The sequence below is a fragment of the Panicum virgatum genome, chromosome 1N (assembly GCF_016808335.1).
Source record: "Panicum virgatum strain AP13 chromosome 1N, P.virgatum_v5, whole genome shotgun sequence".
In the NCBI taxonomy this organism is placed as follows: Eukaryota; Viridiplantae; Streptophyta; class Magnoliopsida; order Poales; family Poaceae; genus Panicum; species Panicum virgatum.
In genome coordinates, this window is record NC_053145.1 from 11,080,110 (window position 1) to 11,102,322 (window position 22,213).

The 22,213-nt window shown below is 48.2% G+C and overlaps 1 pseudogene; it reads right to left on the reverse strand.

The window, feature by feature from the left end:
* Positions 1–1,799: 1,799 nt before the first annotated feature.
* On the reverse strand, positions 1,800–8,048 carry LOC120653295 (annotated as a pseudogene).
* Between the last annotated feature and the right edge of the window lie 14,165 nt (positions 8,049–22,213).

A 22,213-nucleotide genomic window follows, 5' to 3' on the forward strand; every position in this document is an offset into this window, starting at 1 on the left:
TTTTGCAGGGGGACATTGGAGCAAAACAAACAAATCTACCATGTCCGCAAGATCAGCAAGGAGTGTACCTTGCCAGCAGAAAAGTGGGCTGATGGCATGGTGTACCGTATGTCAAACCTATCTGATGCCGAGTGCCGCAGACGAGTGATCTTGCATAGAACGAAGAGTTGACTTCCAAAAAAAAAAATGATGATTCTTTCCTTCTTTTCTTGAGGCTGCCTAATGGTGCACTACTGGTGAAGAAGTCAATGACGAGCAAGGGTGAACGAATCAGTGACTTGGTGAAGTCTGTTCACGTTGTGGTCTCGTTTAGTGGTTTTTTTTTGAAAGGAGAAACTCTGCTTTTCTTGAAAGCAAATAAGGTTCAGTACAAGGATGGGGTTACCCATTAACACGTCAAGAGAACTGCAGAAAAAGAGAAAAAAGAAAAAACGCTCAGATCTCCACAATATCTGACTGAAACAACTGCACTACTTGAAGAGAAGTTGTGCAGCCACGTCTTCAACTTCTGCCCCAGGGTTGCTATTTCCTCTTGATCAGACGCTCCCAGCAGAGGTTACCATTTCTGCACAAAGTCAACACCTGAACGAATCACATCCAAAGGGTTTTTAGGAAATGAATGCTCAATCGTCATTCTATTTCTAGAGCGCCAAATGGCCCAGATAATTTCGGCGAAAACAAAAATTTTCAGACGATTATAAAGCCTCATCCCTTTTGTAACCTTATCCCCCATAAGATCACTCCAGTTGGAAGGGCAACCAGCCCAACCGAAAGCATCTCTCAGGCAGCACCATGCAAACCTCGAGATGGAACATCCAAAGAAGACATGGTTAGTCGATTCAACCTCACCACACAAACAAGTAATATCCCCTTTCCAGTCTCTATTTTTCAGCGAGGTTGAAACCTGCAGTTTATCTCGTTTAGTGGTATCGACCTAGCAAATGATCGTCCAAATATATGGTGAGCATGCAAAGGTTTCATGCATTGGTTGATTTGCATTGCTTGGTCCACTTGTTTTTTTTAACCAATGCAAATATTGTGACATGCAAAATTCATACTGTGACGAACAATGGTCCATATATGATGATTTATCCATTATGACATTGTCATGAATCTTTATTTTTTAAGGGCAACAACATTGTCACGAAGGAATGTTTGTAAGCGTATAACAGGTTCGCAACATTAATTTTAACAACAAAAAGTAGAATAAAAATCGATTTCCCATAGTTCGATGCATGTCTAATGTCTTCACCAAGATTCCTGAAAATTTGAAATTCAATTTTAAGTGCAGGTATGTAATACGTTTTAATGGAGTTGTGCTCAGATCTCAACTATAAACCAGCTAACAATAACGCTAAGGACGGTCACCATTTCCATTCTGACATTCAGGAAAATCGCTTGGATAAGCACTGCAACCTCATAAAACACGACAGACGCCACATGGCTCTCTGACTGCAACACGCACTTTAAAAAAGAATCCTGCTTTGGTATCGACAACTATAATGGGCTAAATCCTCCAATACTGAAGGCACAACCAGCACCAGAACTCATCATCGTCTCAAAAAAAAAGAGAAAGAAAGCTCTAGAACTCATGAGCAGAAGATGCACAGAGTAACACATTCATGACGGCAAGGCATAAACCATCGGATGATCCGTGTGCTCTGCTCCGCGGTATAAATGGGGAAGAGTTGAAGCTACGTACATACATCGCTTGTTTAGGCCATTTCCTCCTTGAGCCTACTGCATAGTATGCACATCTAATATTACAATCACTAGTGTGTATTGTAGTGGTTGCTCCGTCAGACAGAAGAAGAGGCTGAACGACCAGAAGATTGTAGCTGGCCTGTCTCATAGTATCGCACCAAAAGTGCCGCTAAGGTGATGAGTTCGCCGCCATTGCTGAGCTGCACGGCATGGGAATGCGCGCTGCAACGGACACCCACGTAGCACAGCATCTCCACCCACACCTGTGCGATCAGCTCCAGCACCTTCATGCCAGGAGCGTCTCCTGCCGCTCCTTGCAGATACTCCAGGCGTTCACAGAGGTCAGCTCAGCTCCTTTCCTCACTGTTCCGCTCGACGACAGAATTTGCCCGTTTCGGTCGAACAGATCCTCGATCGAGCTCAAATGACGATGTCGCCTGTACGATCGCCACTGAATCCGGATGAGGGAGCTGCACACCATGGCGTAGTACCAGCGGCTGGGAAGGGGAGGCAGCATGTAGGGGCGCACAGCGAGGAGGAACAACATGTAATTGGAGAGCGCCTCGACGGCCTCCACAAGATCATCGTCGTCGCCCTCCTGCCACGCACCGCCGCCGTCCATTCGCTTCTGCCTCCTATACCTGTGAAGGTAGATGCCAGTGGCGATGTGCCAAACAAGGATGGCTTCCTCAAGTTCGAGGTCGAAGCTCTCCAGCACCACCCTGTGCTCTTTTGTGGGTACGGGTAGGGACGACGACGATGGCCCAGGATAGCGGGATCCCCAGCGCTCCAGCACTGCCCGGCCCCAGGAATTGCGCAGCGTGCTGCGGCGGGGGCATGTACAACCCACAGACGGCACGTCGTCTCTAGGACCTCGAATTTATCATAGAGACATATATAAAGAAAGCTCATATAACCCACAGGCAGAATATCCGTCTCTAAACTGTTTAATGCTTTGCATGGAGCTAAGATCAACTACAAATATATTTTTGTATACCATTGTGTGGCACACTTCTTTTTATAAACAATGTGCGATTGCTTAAATATAGGAACTTTGGAGTTGAGATACACCACTCCTTTGCATTTGTAATCGATTTCTCACGTCATCACCACCTCACCCCTACATCGAGATTAACATCACCAGTTCACACCTCTCTTCTCCCTCTGCCTCCACCGAGCAAGCGATCCTCAATAGCACACCTCTTCTCTGTTCTTCTGTCCACCATGATTGCAGCAGCAACCAGTACATCTTTCTTCTTCCTGCTAGCAAGCACGATCATGTAACCAACTAACCCTCTCTCTTTCTCGCTCTCTCTCTCTCTCTCTCCAATAGCAGCAGCACGCTAAAATCCATCTCAAAAATCCCCTAGCTCCAACGTCACTGCCATGACCTCATCTCTCTCCATCGATTCTTGCTGCACCTCCAACCAAAGCACGACATCTCCTACCCAAGGCACAAATCCAGCACGGGCTCCTCACAACCCATCTCTCTCGTGGGCAATTTCAAGCCATGGCCTGCACCTCTGCTCCTCTCAATCGCAGAGCTGCTGAGTTGGGGCAAATGCCGCAGGATGAGCCAATCGAAGGTGACACAGACGCGAATGGTGATTGGGAAGACGGATGCCGTTGGTGGATCTCTGCGCACCAGCAGATCTCCACTCCCTCTTCCTCCTCGACGTCGGTGACTCCTCCTCCTCCCTCCTCCGAGATCCGGTGCCGGCGCATCTGGCTGCTCCTACTCGCCGGGCTCTCCGTGGCGGGGGTGAAGACCGTGTGGAGGTCAGGAGGAGGATGCGCGTGGGGCGCTGCAGCTCAAGCTCATCACGACGGCGTCCATGTCGAGCTCGTCGCCGGAGATGTCTTTTTTCGGAAGGCCAGCCCCGTCGACGCCGCCGCCGCGACCGGGGCATAGAAGGGGAGGGGAGGCGGCGGAGAGACTAGGATGTGCCGGCGAAGAGACGCTTGTACAGGAGCAAGCCCACAGAAATTGCATAGGGTGCTGTTTCTCAGGAACGCCCATGTCCAGATCGAGAACATGCTCCTCAGCCCTGACACGGACTCCAAGATGACAGCCCCGGCCAACAAGGCGTAAGTGACCACCACATCTTTCTTAGTGTAATGGTAGGGATAATTCCTAACCCTAGCTAGATGCAGGTGGAACAGGAGTGCTGCAATGGCAGTGGCCGCCAAAGAGAAGGCACGGGCGCAGAGGTCGTACCACGTGTGGATCACCTCTGCCTTGCCGTACAGGACGTCGTGCATCAGCGACAACTGCATCTCAGCCACCTTGTACGACACCTCCACGCTCATCTTCCAGTTCCCAGGGAAGGATTCAAAGATGTAACGAAGCCGGCCCTTCATCAAGTCCTTGGCGATATCAAGCGTGTGGTGAGCTATCTGCAGCAGGCCTTCTGTGTCAGATGGTTGTGCATCGGATGGTAGGGTGCGAATTCCATAGTTCACAGGTGTATCAGCATCCCGGCCCATAACTTTTGGTAGATAGGCCACTGTCGGCATGTATAAGCGCCATCACTCTCTCCCCATACTTAACAGCACCAACCACAAGGAGGATGGCGGCACGCTGGAGATCGTAACCGGAGTTGGCTACCAAGGACACATACAAGACATAGGCAGCACCAGCGACCTGCGATGGCGGCGCAAACATTATAGAATGAGATCATGTCACACCCAGAAATTTTTGGATTTCAGAATGTGATTAAAATTAAAAATAAAACAATAATTTTCTCATAATTTTAAAATTTTCTCAACATTTATTTTCTTCACAGAGAATTTAGCATGTAAATACTAAAATAATTAGTTGTTTTCAAAAATTAAATAAGGTTGTTCTTTTGTGTTGCATGCATGCCGCAATGCATTATTCCATTGCTTGTTGTTCAACTCAAGTTTGAATTCTCCTGAATTTAAATTTGAATTGAATGTGTTTAAATCCCTTTATTTCAAAAAGAAAAGAAAAGCAAAAACTTCTTTCTTCCCTCCAACCCATTTTCAGCCCAACCCATCTTTTTCTTTCCTTTCCTCCCCACGCAGCCCAATCCCGCCGGCCCAATTCCCTCTCCCCGGCCCAGCTCCACCTTCCCGGCCCAAACTGCAGCCCGGCCTGCTTCGCCACCCTTTCCCCCTCTCCTCTCTCTGCCGCGTGGGGCCCGCCCGTCGGGGGGCTTCTCCTTCCTCCCGTCCGAGCGGGACTCCAACTCAAGGAGTCCGGCCCAAGCACGCGCTGCCGCCCCCGCGGTCTTGGCCCGCACGCCAAGGAGCCCTGCTCCACCCCTATTTAAGGCGCCGCCTTCTAGTCCTCACACAACCCTAGCCGCGGCCGCCGCCATTGTTGGACTCGCTTGGAGCTCCGTGACGCCGCCGTTTCCGCCGCTCCCTATCGACTTCAAGCCTCCCAGGAGCTTCGCGCCGAGGTAGTGGAGCCTGCAGGCTCATTCTCCCCCTCCTTCTCACTCTGCTCCGCCTGGAACCGCTCGTCGTCGCCGTCGCTTTGCCATGCGCCGCCGCGAGATCCACCCCGCCCGTTCTAGCCCGCGCCGCTGCCCAAATTGAGTTCGCCGTGGCGTACTCGTGCTCCCTGTCCTGGTCCCGAGCCAAATCGAGCCTGAGGCGCCTAGAACGCCAACTCCGGTGACCCGCCGCGCGCGCCGCCGCCACGCCTCGCCGCCGGTCGCCCAGCGCCGCCGCCCGCTCGCCCGATCGATCCCTGGCCGCCCGATCCCGTTCCAACCGATGAGATTAGATCCAAAACTGAGTCAATGTCCTGGATACCGGTCAACCCTAGATGTTTTGCAAAAAGACCCCTCGGTTTTCTCAAAATCAACCCGCCGTCCTGCTCTGTTCAAAAATAATTCTATTTAAGTCCTTTTAATTTCTGTTTTAGCCCCTACGCTTTTATAAATTTGAACCCGCCGTCCAGAGCTCGAGTTTTTGCATGCTAGCCCCTATAGTTTAGGTTTAATCTCATTTGAGTCCCTGGTTTCTTTAAAGCTAGCCCCTGAAAGTTCAAAACTCTCACAAACAAGTCCCTGGTGCACTGTTTTAGCCATATCTTTCATGTTTTAACTCCGTTTTCATCGATTCTCGCGCTCACGTGATCCTTGCAACATGTGCGATAGCTTTATAACCTTTTTATCCTCTGTGAGCACACTTTGTTGTGTCTTACAAATCTTTTCTGTTAGTCCTTAACCCTTTAGTTAATCGCGACTAGATCCCTGAAGTATCGTTTATCCCATAGAATCGCCGTTTTAGTTCCGTTTTCCCCTTTTCTTGCGCTCTCGTAACCATAGCAGCGAGCCCTATCCTTTAGTACGCTCTTTTAAAGCCTTTCTTCTGTTTTGGTGTATTGTTCTTAGATGTATCTTTTTGTTTGCTTTGTATGGTTGCTCGTTGTTTTCTCCGAGTAGAAGGATCGCTGTTTGAAGATTGAAGATCAAGAGTTCCAAGTGAGCAAAATCTGAAAAGCAGTAAAGAGTAGCTTTTTGTTGGAGAAAGGCAAGTGACCCTAACCATCTTTCTGTCTATGCTTATGTACAAGAGCATTATGATGATTTAATTGGAACATGGAGAACCACCTAAGAAAACCATACAACCACAATACTATATGGCTCTGGTCTTGGCTAAGTAATTAGATGAACTATATGTTGTGTTGGGGTTGTTCCACTTGGTGGTTATGAGTTTGTGTTGTGGAGCGGGTGAAGGAAGCTGCGTCTTCTGAGGGACCGCACGGCAGGGACCAACACATACATATAGGGATTCTTTGTAAAGGCCTCGTAGCATCCCTATGCAATCACACCTCGGAAGTGTGGTATTGTGCCTGATCAGCATATATGCGTGATTGGGTTCAAAGTACTTCGGAACTTTTACGCGAATTGTGGTGAAAGTGTACAACCTCTGCAGAGTTAAAACTAACCGGTTAGCCGTGCTCACGGTCAAGAGCGGCTTGGACCCTCACATGATTAATAAACTTAAAGATGGATACAAATCACATTCTGGTTATTTCTTGTGGCCTTGCTGAGTACCAACCATAAGTGTACTCACCCTTGCTTATTGCTGCTCAGAAGAAGGTGTATAAAGATTTTGAAGATGATGCTGAGTTCTAGGCGTACGCAACCCCCAGTCGACTGCCTGTGAAGTTTGGAGTCTCTGTTTCCAGGATAAGCTGTAAACTCTGATAGTCTTTTAGTTCTTGTTTTTCTCTTTTACGTAATACTGTTACTGATTATTCACTTATAATGTCTCTATATGTATGAAACTTGATCCTGGCATACATATAGTTATGCATTCGGTTTTGTCCTTAAAACCGGGTGTGACAGATCATTAACAGTTAGAGCTCCCTCCAGACCCACCGCTGGATCTGTTCCTAGATACATGAATCATGGGTAGGTAACAGAATCAACGCCGCAATGGTACTACGTACATGCACGGCGAATGTTTGCAGGTGGCGTAGGCAGAGCCTGATATATATCCTCCATTGCGTAGGCGGTGATGTTGTCCTGCCCACCAAGGTGCACCAGCAGCAGCTAGGGGTGTAAATGGGTGACCCTTAGGTGCACCTCTAACCCTTTTTTTCAAAATTTTATACTAATTAGTTTTTCAAATTGAGATATAGTTTTAGAGAATTAGTATAAAATTTTGAACTAGAGAGAATCGGAGAGGCATCTAATGGTTATCAATTTGCACCCATAGCAGCAGTGGCGCCCACAGCGCCATTAGGCTATGCTCCCCTGACTTGCTCGTCGCTGCTAGGGGACCGATGGTGTATATGGCTACCGAGTCGGCCAGCATGTACGCTGACCAAATGAATACCCTCAGGACGCCGCTGTCGAGTCGACGCCGGAACTCCGCCGTGATGAGGAGCATCACCTGCAGGGTGAAGCTCAACAGCACCAACACATGGAGGGCCCATTCGTTCCGCAGCAGTCGCACCGGATCTACTGCTGCCATTAACTCATTACTCTTCTTTCTGGAATGAATCCGCAAGTTTAAAATTCATATTACTAACTTCATTTTTAGGACAACTTAATTCGTATAATATTAGTAAGCAAAGGCAATGGATACAATCCCGGGATATCTCGGAGCCTAAACTATCAAATATTTTTATTACCATTAATTCGATTATCCTTTTTGGAGCCCTCAAGAAGACGTGCTACCAAGATAAATATATCCTATAAATTTTCTAAAAATCATAAACATCCTGTGTCAATTTGTCACCACTCCAGTTATCAATGATATTAGTTGCAATTATATCAATTATGTTTTTTAAAAAAATTAACCACCTCTACCATTATAAAAATTTAAAATAGACTAAAGTAATGACCTAGACCTGAATCTAAATAATTAACTCACACATTTGGCATTATGAAAATAATATAAAATAGGCCCCGTATTCAATGGAAACCAAGCCTCCCGTGAAAACTTTGGAAACTCTAATCAAGGCCACATGATTCTCATCCAAGGGCTAGGGGTAGAGGTGGGTTATTTTAGCACTTAAGCCCCCCACTCATCCATAGGGTTGAAAACGGTCGGGATATATCCCGTTCCGTTCCGCTCCGATTTCTACATTTTACAGGCTCGTTTTCGTATTTTCGGACAAATTTGGAATCAATACGAAATACAGGATGTCAAATTCGAAAACGGGTCGAAAACGGTTTGTCCTGTATCCCGATCGTTTTCGTATTTCCCGTATTTGATCGGGATATCCCGTTTTCACAAATTCGAAATATCCCGTTTTTACAGCCCAGGCCCAGGTCTTGATGATCGGGCCTAAACCCTCCCCAACTCCCGTCCCCTCGAGGCCTTTACGGCCCAGCCCAACTCGTGTCTAGGGTAAGTGAGCAGCTCACCCACGCCCCTGCCTGAGCCTACCTGCCTCCCACCCTTGCGCCGCCTACGGCCTCTCTCAGTCTCGGGCGCCATCAGGCCGATAGGCGAGCTCCTCCTCCGATCCAAGACGGCCAGCGTGGCATGGCCTCACCGGCTCACCCCCACGCCCACGCCTCCCTCCCTTGCGAGCCGCCTCCGGCCTCTCTGTCTCTCGGGCGGCGTCAGGCCGCCAGCGCCTCCTCTGACCGAGACGGCCGCCATCGCCATTGTCAGCCGCCTCCCTGGCTCTCTCCCTCTCTGGTCTCGCCTGCCAGGCACCAGCCGCCGAGCCCCTCCTCCGATTCTCCCCGAGCCGGCCGCACATCTCCATCCTCCGATTCTCCCTGTACTCGCCAAATCGCCATAGCCTCAACTCCGGTCCTCAACCCAGCCCGTCCTCGCCGCCAGACGCCAGTCCCTCCTCTAATCCTCCCTGTGACGGCCGCACCAAGCCTTGCGCTGTGCCGAGCGGAGGCTCGACGTGGGCGCCGTGGGAGCCTCCTCCGGTCCTCCCCCACACGGCCGGCGAGGTCTCACCGCTAATCCTTCCTCCGGCCCTCCCCAGACGGCTGCGAGGCCTCTCTGCCGATGTGCACGGCTGACAAGGACGTTGCATCCTGCAACCAGGATGGATCCGCCATCTCGTCCGGGAAGGGGCAGGGTAAAGACCAAGAGCGTCCGCCGTATTCTCGATCCGTCGCCGCCCCAGCCAGCTTCTAACTCAGGTACTGTCCTCGGGTTTTGTCTATTTTATTGACCTGTGCTTGTGTGCTTGTGCTGCCTGTGATGTGAATTGGAAGTGATCTCCTAGTATGTGCTTGTGCTGTGCTTGGTACTGATTTTGCTTTTTTTGTTGTTGCTCTTGGTAGGATCCAAGTCTAAAAGGGCTGCAACTGAAAGTGTCACAGCTAGTTCAACTCCAGCATCATCATCAGTAAATGTCAAAACAAGCGGCAGGGGGTTGGCAGTGGCACACAAGCTATGGATGTGCAGATAGATGAACATAATGTTGCACCTGCAACTCGAGCTCCAGAAGTAGTTGTTGTGGATGACCAAGACCAAGAGGATGAGGAAGACAAAGATCAAGTCCACCTTACCGGTAATAGGAAGAAGAAGTGCACATCTGATGTCTGGAACTATTTTACCAAAAAAATTGAGATTGTAGAGGTGGATGGAAAGCAGTACGAGCAGTTGTGGGGGTACTGTGATTTCCCAAAATGCAAGCAGAGGTACAGAGCTGAGGGAATCCATGGGACGACTAGATTCAAGAACCATTTGAGGTCTGCGCATGGTATTGTGAAAGGGCAACAGCAGCTCAATGTTGGTACTGAAATTACTCATATTCAGCCTTACAAATATGACCAAGAAGCTAGCTTAAAGAAATTAAATTTGGCAATAACCATGCATGAATATCCTTTCAATATTGTTGAGCATGAGTATCTTGTTGATTTCATAAAATCTCTCCGTCCTAGCTTCCCGATAAAGTCTCGTGTCACAATTAGGAAAGAAATAATGGAGAATTTTTTTGGAAGAAAAGGATAGATTGTATGCATATTTGAAATCTATGCAATGCCGCTTTAGTGCAACCATGGATATGTGGACCTCATGCCAAAACAAAGGGTACATGTGTGTCACCATTCATTGGATAGATGATGATTGGCGTATGCAAAAGAGAATTGTCGGTTTCTTCAATGTAAAAGGAAGGCATATTGGTGCTAAGTTGTCGGAGTCATTCACTAAAGTTATGGTCAAATGGTACATTGAGAATAGGCTAATTGCTTTGACTTTAGACAATGCTAGTTCAAATGAAGTGGCAGTCCAAGATATAATTTCAGATCTGAAAGAGATTGGATAGCTGCTGCAAGAAAAGGTAAACATCATATATTTGGTTTAGCTGCAAACTCTAATGTAGCAAATAAATGCATATCTGATTTTTCTATGTTTCATTTTGCCTTCAGATTCTAGAATTGTTGGCTCAATTGTGAATGATCTCGACGTTGAAACTTTATCTATTTCCATGGCTAACAAATTGAAGGTTGAGGTATGTGTGAATCAATTCAATAAAGTTGTGTTTCTACCATTATTTTTGTCAAGTCTGGAGGATCTCCTTGCTGTCTTGCTCTAGATGCTAGATCTGACTATTTAATTTTGTAGGACAAAAACAAGGAGGGGGATGAGGAACAAAATGAAGATGGAGATATGGAAAGTGATCCGGATATCATGAATGATGAAGATGAGCTGTAGCCTACTGTAGCCTACTGTACCTTTTAATCAAGATGCTTGTGTTTGTTTGAGACTTTTGTTTTATTCTATATGTGGAACAAATTAAACTATTTGTCTATGAGATTCTCTCTTTTGCACTACTATGTGTGAAGTGTGGTCGTGTCGTGTCTGTGAATTTGTTCAATGTTCTATCTTTATGTGTGGGATTGAGAGTTGTGGTTGACTTGTGAGGTTGTTAATTATTATCATGTTTACAAATACTTGTGCTATTAATATTTGTCTAGTGTTTTCGTGTATGCATGTCAAGTTTGTCGGATGATTGGGTACGATATGATCGTAGTGGATCGGTGTTTCTGTTTTGCCTTTCCGTAGACCGTTCGCTTTCGACACATTTCCATTCGAATTGGTTCGTTTTCGAAATACCGTGAGTCCGTATTCGTATTCGTGTTCGACTTGTTCGTTTTTGATATCGTTTTCGTATTAAAATGTAAAAGTGAAAACGATAAAAGGGTTATCCCGACCGATCCCGACTGTTTTCAACCCTACTCATCCATCCTAATTCCAATTTTCACAAATAACCCCCCGCCCCAGAACAGGCGCACAGGGTGACGTTTCATACGTTTCATTCGCCGCCGCCGATTCCCGTCGCCCTACACGGCCCGGTGCCGCCCCAGGCCTCCCCGTCGCCCTCCACAGCCGGGACGGTGATCCTCCGCGTCGACCACAACTTTCGCGCGGACCGCGAGCTCGCCATGGTCATCGCGCTCGGGGAGGCCGCGGCGCACTTCCTGCTGGCGGCGTCGATTTGGCTTGGGGAGACATGCGTGAAAAGCGAGCATGCATCCTATCTTGAGCCTGCTCGATCATTAGCAGCTAAGCTAGCTGCATGGCGCCTGCCGGTGCAGAGGCCATGTTTCCTGCTGCGATTTGGCCTGCGATCTCGTGGTCTAGCCGGGCACCGGGCACATGGAGGGCGACATCGAGGCTTGGGGCGGCGCCGGGCACGTGGAGGGCGACGTCCAGGACGGGCGGGCGGCGCCTCCGCCAGTCCGCCAATCGACGAGGCTTGGAGGGCACCATCCCGGCCGTGGAGGGCGACGTCGTCGAGGCTTGGGGTGGCGCCCGGCCGTGGAGGGCGACGGGGAGGCTTGGGGTGGCGCCGGGCCGTGGAGGGCGACGGGAATCGGCGGCGGCGAATGAAAGGTCGCCCTGTGCGCCTGTTCTGGGGCTGGGGGGTTATTTGCGAAAATTGGAATTAGGATGGGATGAGTGGGAGGGTTTAAGTGCTAAAATAACCCACCTCTACCCCTAGCCCTTGGATGAGAATCCGGTGGTCTTGATTAGAGTTTCCAAAGTTTCCACATGAGGCTTGGTTTCCATAGAATACGACGCCTATAAAATAACCACTAAATCTATATATGGATTAGCCACGTCTTTATTATAAATATAATCTAGTTAAGTAATATTTATCATAATTATCCACTTATTATCATGCTGGTATATTGACAGTCCTTGGACCTCATAGCTTTCATACTCCTTACGAACAACGGACTTCTACGGAAACAAAGTAATTAACAGAGGTCTTGATAACCACTGCCTTATAAATTCACATTGTTCAAGTGTGGAGTATTTATTGACTATTGATGCGTGCAAGAACAAACATTGACAAGGAGAAAACTATTATACTGAATACATGAAAAAGTTCAATTTACTCCCTTCAAGTATAGCCAAAATTTGAATGACCTCCTAAACTATAAATTGGTTCAGTTTACCCCTAAACTATATTATTTAGTTCATTTTACCCTATAATATAATTTGTCTTTTTTATTTCTCCATACACAAGTTGAATTTTAATTTCAAATTTTGCAGGGTAGTAGTGAACATCACAATGCATATTAAAATTAGTATAAGTTTTTCATCATTATTTTTTATATAATTTTAAACTCCAATGATTAATTCATTATTAAATATCCTAACTTATATAAAAAGTTATGTTTTATTTTTCTACATGTGTTATGATGTGTAGTATCATTTTGTAAAATTCTCACTTAAAAATTCATCTATGCATGTGTTTGAACCAAATAGCATAGTTTGAAGGGTAAAATGAACCAAACAATAGTTTTGGGGTTATCCGAACTTTGGCTCTAGTTGAGGGAAATAATTTAGACTTTTTTTCTTGATACATAGACTGGACTAAATCGCTAATTAAATGTGAAATGGTGCAGTAATTATGTGACGAGAGGGCTGATAATCAAAGCAGCTTACAGTACATCTTGTATATATTATATGACTTGAGGAGAAGTGATCACGATGCCCCCGGCAGCAGCTCGCAGTCACGCACACGCAGGGACAGTAAACTAAAAGAGAGAAAAAGAAAGTAGTAGTATGTAGCTTGCTTTGAGCAATATAATAATGCAACGAGAAGGAGATTGGAGTCAACATGCATGTGTATATATATAATACTCAATGGTGATCGAGTTTTTGATGCAACATGCGTTACTTGGCTTGTTTCTCAGCTAAATAAATGGAATCACGCTTGCGTTTCGTTCCGTGCAAACATAGAGGTTCTGCTGCGGACAAAGCAAATGTAAAGCCATGGAGATTCGCATTCGTTTCGTGTTGGTCAGCTAGCAAGTAAGCACAGCGATTATTCTACGGATCGGACAAAGGTAAAGCCATCTAGTCGCGCATTTCTGGGTCGACGCAGCAAAAGTGTAGGAGAGGTGAACCAACAATCGGATAGAGTTAGTTCTTCGTGTCATCGTGTGGAGGTTAGCATTGGAGCCAAGTTGCTTGGGTCTGTAAAATTTTTGAAATGGAATTTTTATACATTTAAAGTAATAAACATATACTAATTATAAAACTAATTACAAATTTCGTCTGTAAACTACGAGATGAATCTAATGAGTCTAATTAATCCATCATTAGAGCATGCGTACCGTAGCAATTACTGTAGCAATTTAGTGTTTAATTACAGCCTGATTAGACTCATTAGATTCGTATCGCAATTTACAAGCAAACTATGCAATTCGTTTTTTTTGTTTCATCTAGATTTAATACTTCATGCATGTAATATTCTTTTTCGATGTGATAGATTTGAAATTTTGAATTTTGTAACTAAACAAGATCTTGGACTGCGCCGGAAACTTTTTTCGGCGTAGCTTTGCGTCAGTTCGTTTGTGGGAGTAGGCTGCTGCTTGTAGCTGCGTGGCTGTGCCGCTGTGTTGCTTTGCTCATTTTGGAATGGTGCAGGGCAGTTTTGTGGCCCCGTTTTCGAAAAAAAATTGGCAGTGCCTGCGAAGACGACGAGTGCTTAGAGATGGTAAACGGTTTCAAATTTTAGCCTAGAGAATAATATAAAAATCGAGCGTTAATCCTATATAAATTTTAAAGTAAATAAAAATATATAAAAGGATCAAGTTAGACCGTGAAGGGAATACTAAACCTATGATCTGTCACCACCACTACGAGAAATGGGGCAGAACCAAGTTTCTCTATTGAGCTCAACGAAAAGATGGTCTTAACTATAATTGGCCTGCTGCATAGCTCACATTGGAAATTGATGGTGCGGGAGCACAACATATAAAGTGGGACAGTCTCACCAATCAGTCTATTCTTTTGAGTTGAGTTAGACATAAGACCTTGGTTGGTTGGACTCCCGTGGACTTGGTGCCTGGTAGGGCATCGGTATTAGAGCCGAAGGTCGGGAAATCTGAAATATCTCCGGGGTTACATGGTGACAGGGGAGCCAGTGGACATCTCCAGAAGGTCGCACGGGTTGTGTCTGGCTGGAGAGTTAGACTCGAGTCTTGGAGAATGTATTTGGGGAGATCACATGGGTTGTATGTGATGGAAGCATTGGACCCGATGTGTGATGGGGGAGATTGTTAGATTTAGTCCCACATCGGAAATTAATGGCGTGGGAGCAAAACATATAAGGTGGGGCAGCCTCATCCATCAGGATAGTTTTGTGTTGAGTTAGGCCGAAAATCTTGGTTGGTTGGGCTTCGGTGGACCTGCCACCTGGTAAGGCAAGAATTGTTAGAAAATTAGCCTTCACGACGATGAGCCGCCTGCTAATCTCCACGCAACGAAACGTTGATTGAATATACCGAGACAAACTTGCAAGATCACAGACGACATCGGAGTCACGATCTTTGTTGACGAGGTTCGGCCAAAACCTACATTCCCGAGGCATGACTACGGGTGCTCCTCCTCAATACTGCGAGACCAGCTGCTCCAGGGTCCTGGCATCGTGCCACCTCCCCTGAGAGCTTATTGCTATGTTGTTATGGTTATAACAGCAGCCCTCCTCATATTTATGACACAAAGTCAATGCAACCTTCTTCCACCATGTCTTAGAAAGACCAGCCATGTCTAAGATGGAGTTAACCAAGTCAGTCATCATGCGGTTTTTCCTCTCGATAATCTCGTTTGATTAGGGAGAATAGGGAGGCGTCCTCTCATAGAATTCATCAAATATTTTAGAAAAATACACGCCACCACGATCTGACCTTAGACGCTTGATCTTTCTCTCAAGTTGATTCTCAACTTTGGCTTTATGATTTTAAAGTAGTCTAATGCTTCATTCTTAGTTTGCAACAAATAAACATAGCAAAATCTAGTTGCATCGTCAATCAACATCATGAAGTATCTCTTTCCACCCTTAGTCAACACACCATTCATCTCACATAGATCCGAATATATGAGTTCTAGAGATGCCAAGTGTCTCTGCTCAGCTACCTTATGAGGCTTCCAAGGTTGCTTTGATTGCACATAGCTATGGCACTTAGAACCTTTGGCAATCCTTAATTTCGGAATTAAACACATGCTGAAAAGCTGAGACATCAAACTAAAATTAACATGACACAAACGTGAATGCCAAATACTCGCATCATCGCTAACGTTGCCACAAATATGGTTCACAGACTTACTACAGAATTAAGTAAGAGAGAAGCGGAACAAGCCTCCGCAATCACAGCCTTTACCAACGAATTGTCCATGTTTTGATAGAACAAATTTATTGAACTCTAACACTACCTTAAACCCATCCTTGCATAGGACTGACCCACTGACCAGATTCTTATTGATAGTAGGCACATGCTGCACATTCCTCAGCTGCACGATCTTTCCCGAAGTAAACTTCAAATATACCGTGCCAACACTATGAACAGAAGCATATGACCTGTTCCCCATTAGCACAGAGGAGTTTAAGATGGTCTGGTAAGAAGAAAATATGGAGATGTCAGCACACACATGAACATTAGCACCCGTATCAAGCCACCAACTCGTGAATTGAAAAACTATAGGTAAATTACCGTACCCATCTCCATTGTTGTCCATGGTCACCATGTTGACATCTTTGGACTCATTTGCCTTGGCCCAGCACTCTGCCCGATCTGGGCACTCCTTGGAGAAGTATCCAAGGTTACCACAAGCATAGCATTTTTCTAAAGTTTTATTCCTTTTCTTCTTGAAGGTAGTGGTCTTGTCAGGCTTATTGTTGTTCCCTTTGTTCTTGCCACATGGGAACTTCTGGACCATGTTGGCACTGGACTGGTCTTGATCTCCTTTCTCAGGTATATCCTTCTTCTGAGCCTTCTCCTCAACATCAAGAGTTGGTATCAGGTTTTCAATTGATATTTTTTGTCTCTTGTGTGTCAGAGGTGTGGCGAAGTTCCTCCACGAGAAAGGCAAATTTGCAATGATGCAACCATCCACAAATTTGTCGGGAATAGGACACTTAAGGAGGTCAAAATCCTTGATAATGCACTGCACCTCATGCGCCTGTTCCACCACAGAATGGTTGTTCACCATCCTGTAGTCATGAAAACTCTCCATGAGGTACAATTCATTGCCCGCATCTGTTGCATCATACTTAGCAACCAGAGCATCCCACAGCGCCTTCGCCTCTGTCTCTTCAATGTACACACAGACCAAGCTGTCAGACAGATTGCTAATGATACATCCCACAAAGAAATTATTGGCATCATCGTACTTCTTCTGCTCTTCAGCAGTAAGTATGCCCTCAGGCTTGCCAAGTATCGTGTCCCAAATGTGCATAGCAGTAAACCAGATTCGAACCTTTGATTTCCAAATCTTAAAGTTCACACCAAAAAAACTTATCTGGTCTCAGTGACTCAGCAAAACCAGCCATTGTTAATTCAACAGATTGCCTATAATCAAGTTTTTGGATTGTTGGAAAAATAGACAACTGTAAGTTCATATTCCGAACTAGGTTAACCATGACAAGAATAAAACATACCATGCAATACTTTAACATACTAGACAGTACGAACATCATAAATATTATCTTAGAAAATATGATTATGAACTAGATCTGATCACAAAATATGTACTGAGCGGGTGCCGACGGGAAGACGAAGACGGTCATTCAAACAGAGTGCAACAACCGACAGTGCAGACGATGGTACGCCGCAGCAGCCGACTTAGACAAAGGACGAGCTGTGGCGAAGATCTCGACCAGTCGTGCTTGGTGCTTCCCAAAAACCTGATTCGCCCTCTCCCGGTGCAGTTCACATGACCGAACGGTTCAGGAGACATGCTCTCCCGTTCACCGGTGCACGCCGGCGCTCGGGATGGAGTAGGGATGGCAACGTGTACGAAATATCCGCGTACTCGCGGATACCAAACCCCACGGGCGCGGATACGGGTTTGAGTTTGTCCCCGTGGGCACGGGCGCGGGTACAACTCTAGACCCAACAGATATCTTCAAGCGCGTTTGAAAAATTGATACCCGAATCCGCAAACTCGCAAACCCGCAAACAATGACTCTTGAGATGTATTATGTATGAGACTAGTTCATTTATTTGCTAAGAGTTATTTGTTTTGTCAAATAAATGGTGTTGACGTGTTACTTATTAGGTTATAATTTATTAGTGTTGAGATATATAAGTGCACTTATTGATATATTAATATTTACATGCTATCAAAATGTGCTTGTGTGCTTGATTTTCTAAAGTTTGCGGGTATGCGGGTATCCTCGGATAGCGGGTACGGGGCTTGTTTCCTACCCGTTGCGGGTTGTGGGCGCGGGCGCGGATTTTAGCATGCGGGTAAGGGTTTATGAAGTTGATATCCGCGCGGATTTTACCCGTTGCCATCTTTAGGATGGAGCAAGTTACAAAGGCGGCACAGCAGCGAGAAGAGGCAAAACCTTAACTAGATTAGATCGTGTTTTTTGTAGAGGCCGACAGAAGCAGCGCCCCCGCAAGGCGAGGAGCCGGATTTGGCGGACCATTCACGCAGATGTCGTGCTCCCACGTCTTTCGCCACGCCACACCACGCCCTGGCAAGGCAAGCGAGTGCGCGCGTGTGGAGCTCTCCTTCTTTTCCCACACACATAGCTTGGAGAAGTGAAGACAACCTCTATATTTATATTGGTCATACTCCACTTTAACTAGCAAGGTGCGACTAAAGGGTTGCACCACTAACTCACTTCCTCATGCACACACATGGACTTTTGAGATTTATTTGAAATTTCTAAAATCTTACATGACCAAGCCCAAAATTCCATCAGTGCACGACGTCACAACTGTTGATGCCTCTGCTGTTGGGACCCTTACGTGGAAATATGTTGGTCATAGTCTCGCTGCTTAGCATTGTAACCACATCTGACATGGTGGGCCGATCAGATGCGTTCTCTTGCACACACAATAAGGCGACGTTAATACATCTCATTATCTCTAGCGTATGGCACTCAACATCTAATAATTCATCCACAAGTTGAAGCCACAATCCATCTTCACACAACTGCCATGCCTACCAAAGAAAAGATAACAAAATATAAAAAAGAGAGTAGAATTATTACTGCCGATATGCACTGCTAAAAAGGTGCAAAGCACAAATCCTAAATCAGTACTCCCAGTGGTAGATTTATTAGTGCTCATATGCTCTCCTAAAAAGGCACAAAGCATTAATCCTATATCAGTACTCCCAGTGGTGCCGTGTGATGGCCTTCAAATTTTGCATTTCTTGATTTTCAGACATTAGAGATACAAAATTGTTTGTAGATCAAAATAATGAAAAGACTTACATGTCCAAGAAGGTTGATGAGGTCTCCATATCGCTGGTAACTTATGTTTTGTTTCCCACTCACAATCTCAAGAATTAGCACACCAAAACTAAACATATCGGATTTGATCGAGAAGATGTGCCCTCGGAAGCCGCGTCGCCTCCTCCTCCTCCTCCTCCTCGGGGCCCCGGATCTCCGCGGAGGCTATTCCTCGCGCACGCTACTGCAGCGCGACCAATCACAGAAGGGGAGACGTAGTCCCTGGCAGGTGGGCCCGCACGACACTGTGCATCTTCCACCTCTGGATCTCGCGATGGTGGTGGCGCCGGGGTTAGGGAAGGGGATTGCCGAGGTCTAGGGGGTGGTTGGTGGGGCGGAGCGGCCGCTGGTGAGGTCACCAGTGGCCGGGGTGGTGGAGGGAGGCGGCGGCCTTTAAGGTTCTGGTTGCTGGGGGTGGGATGGCTCCATGGCCTCCGGCTATAGAAGAGGAGGCCGGGAGCGGCGGTGGCGGCGGTTGGACCTGCGGAGGGCGAGGCGGCGCGGGAGCGCCGCCGGCCGGGCAGGGCAGGATCTCCGGTGGGCGGAGGTCGCCGGCGGGGGTGAGGCAGTGGACCGGTGGCGCGGCGGCGTGCTTGGTTAGGGTCGGCGGCTGTGGAGGGTGGCGGCGGAGGCGGGAGAGGCGGGGGCGCTCTTGCGATGCGTGGTCAATTCCTCGCACATGCGAGGAATAGACGCCCCCCGGATCTCCGCCAGCGCACGCCACATCAAGACCAGCTCGAACGGGCCCACCTGGCGGCCACCACCCACGGGCGCGCTGAGATGGAGGCCCTTCGGCTGCTGCTCGCTGACGTGGAAGGACAAGGGCTCCATGTCATAGCTGGTGGGGACCACCTAGTGGTCGCCGACGGGGTGCTGCCGTGGCCTTGACCGACAGCGGTGGGGCCTTGTCCCTCACGCTAGCAGAAACTGTGGCCGACGGCGGCGTGGAGAGTGGGTCCCGCAGGGTGGGCACTAGGAGCATAGTGCCGCTAAGAGCAAGGTTAATAATACAGTCAGCAGGAAATCTTGCAGCTATCTCTCAGCTCATTTATATAATAGTTAGCCCATCATCATTAATACGAGGTTCATCTGTCTCTCTCACTAGTTTTCTTAGTTCATGTGTCGAAACTGACTGCAAACTTGCAGCCCACTTCTCCTCTCTTTTATCTTCTCTCTCCTCCACCTCAGCATTTAGTCTTCTTGCAGCCTGCTATAGTAGGAGCTGAGCCCAATTGCTGAAGCAGGCGGGGGCGGAGGGGATGTCGCCCATGAGGTGTGCCCACGTGAGGCTGACCGCCATCCTGCCGCACTTGAACCTGGTGCTCTGTTGAATAACTTGCCAGTTGCCACGTTAAGTGCCGATAATGTTTTTGCTCATGGAAACTAAGCCATGAACAAGTCACCAAGAACAGTGGTGGACCAAGAATTTGAATCTAGGATATGTGTCGGGTACCATAATTAGGGGCACCCTAACCCAGGGACTAAACCACGCTCAAAAACGCAAAACGCGATTGGGCAATCGGGCCCACAGTTTCTACCACCTTGTTAGACTCTACGGTGACAACGAACCAAGGCGAGCCATCTTCCTCCGATCCGAAGGGAAAGAAGAACTACACGACGGCGATCTGGAGAGGAAGCAGCCACCCATGATGACAACTTCGTCATCTTTCCGCACCCGTATACCATGGAGTTCCTCCAACTCTTCCACAACACCCGGATCCTCTCCAGGTCCCAAAGAGGCCCGATCCTCATTCAGCCTACGGCCCAGCTCCGCGGTACGGCCCATCCGAGGGCCCCCCCTCGAACCCGGAGAGCAATCTCCGCTTCGCTCGAGGCCTCTCCGCCGAGGCCCTCGACAACGCACTCCATCTCCGCCTCGCTCAAGGGTAGCGAACCTACCCTCGGGAGAGCAAGCCAACTCCGTCGAGCCCGAGACCCCCTCAACCGAGCCCTCCGCAGGGCCACGGTTCGGGGAAACTCCGCCTTGCTCGAGGCCACCCCTCGGCAGATGGAACTAGCAACCCATCTGCTCACCCACCTGACTGACAGAAGCATTAAATGCCAACCACTCCACTGCAGAGCACGGGTCAGATAGCGTCAGGCCACCATGCCGCACAGCATGATGTGACCGGAGTCCTGTCTGCCAACTCCGATCACTGTCCCGCCATCCCCAGCACTGTTGCGACCCTGTGGGAACCTGCGACACCCTGTGCAGACGTGCCCGGCACTGCTCTTGCCACTATGCTGCCTACTCCTCGTACTTTCTCCTCTGCAGGACCCTCGACCGGCATGGGCGCGACCCTCGAACACGGCCCGGACCTTGACCAGAGCAAGACCCCCGCCAACAGGACCCTCGGCGCCCTGCCAGTTAGACCAAGAGGACGGTACCCTCAACAGAAGACACCACGATGCCCACAGGAGTCACCAGGACGCCGGCGCAATCCCCGCAAGGCTAAAGAGCTTCCCAGGATGACTGCCACGCCCGGCGCCACGCTCTCCAGTGCACAACAGTATACTTCCAACAGTAGCCGGCCACTGCACACCCCCGATTCGGGGAGAAAACGGTGACTTCTAATCCCCCCGTACATGTACTCCTCCCCTCCTTGTGCCTATAAAAGGAGGAGGCGGGCACCTTCATCTTTATCGCCACACGACCAACTCCTCTAGCTTCACTCGCACACCGCTCACAGAGCACTCACTCACTCCCCCGATATTAGCACTCGCCTCAATCACTAGCAGAGACTTGGGAGCTTCCCTCCCTCTCTCGCCTCGCTTGTAACCCCCTACTACTAGCACTTCGGTGCAAGATAATACAGTACACTCGTGCACCCCTGCTGGATGTACGGCCCCGTGGCCGGAACCAGGATAGACCCTTGCGTTACTGTGTTATCTTTTGCATCAACCATCTAGGGTTAGGGACATGCAGCATCGGTTACTAGTTGGTGCCTGGCCGTGAGGTCTGGACACCGACAGTTGGCGCGCCAGGTAGGGGCACGCTGCATGACTTTTGTCTTAGTTCCTCTTGTTCCCTAGATGGCAGATGGGCCACGCCTGCTCCCGGCAGGCATGGTGCTCCGGTTCAGGAGCCTCGACTTTGTTGCGACCGGCAACGGTTACAACATGGATCTTCTCCCAGTTGGAGCCAACCCCGACACTTCGACTCCACCGCCCCAGCGCAGGAGGTGCTCGGGCTAGCGTGCACGGCAAGCGTGCATGGAGCGACGCAGGGCGGCTCGCCTCACCTCCCCCACGTGGGTCGAGGCTGGTGTGTCGTAGCCTGGCGCTGCGGCGGAGGACGTCAACGCTTCACTACCACCAAGTGCAGCCCCCGTG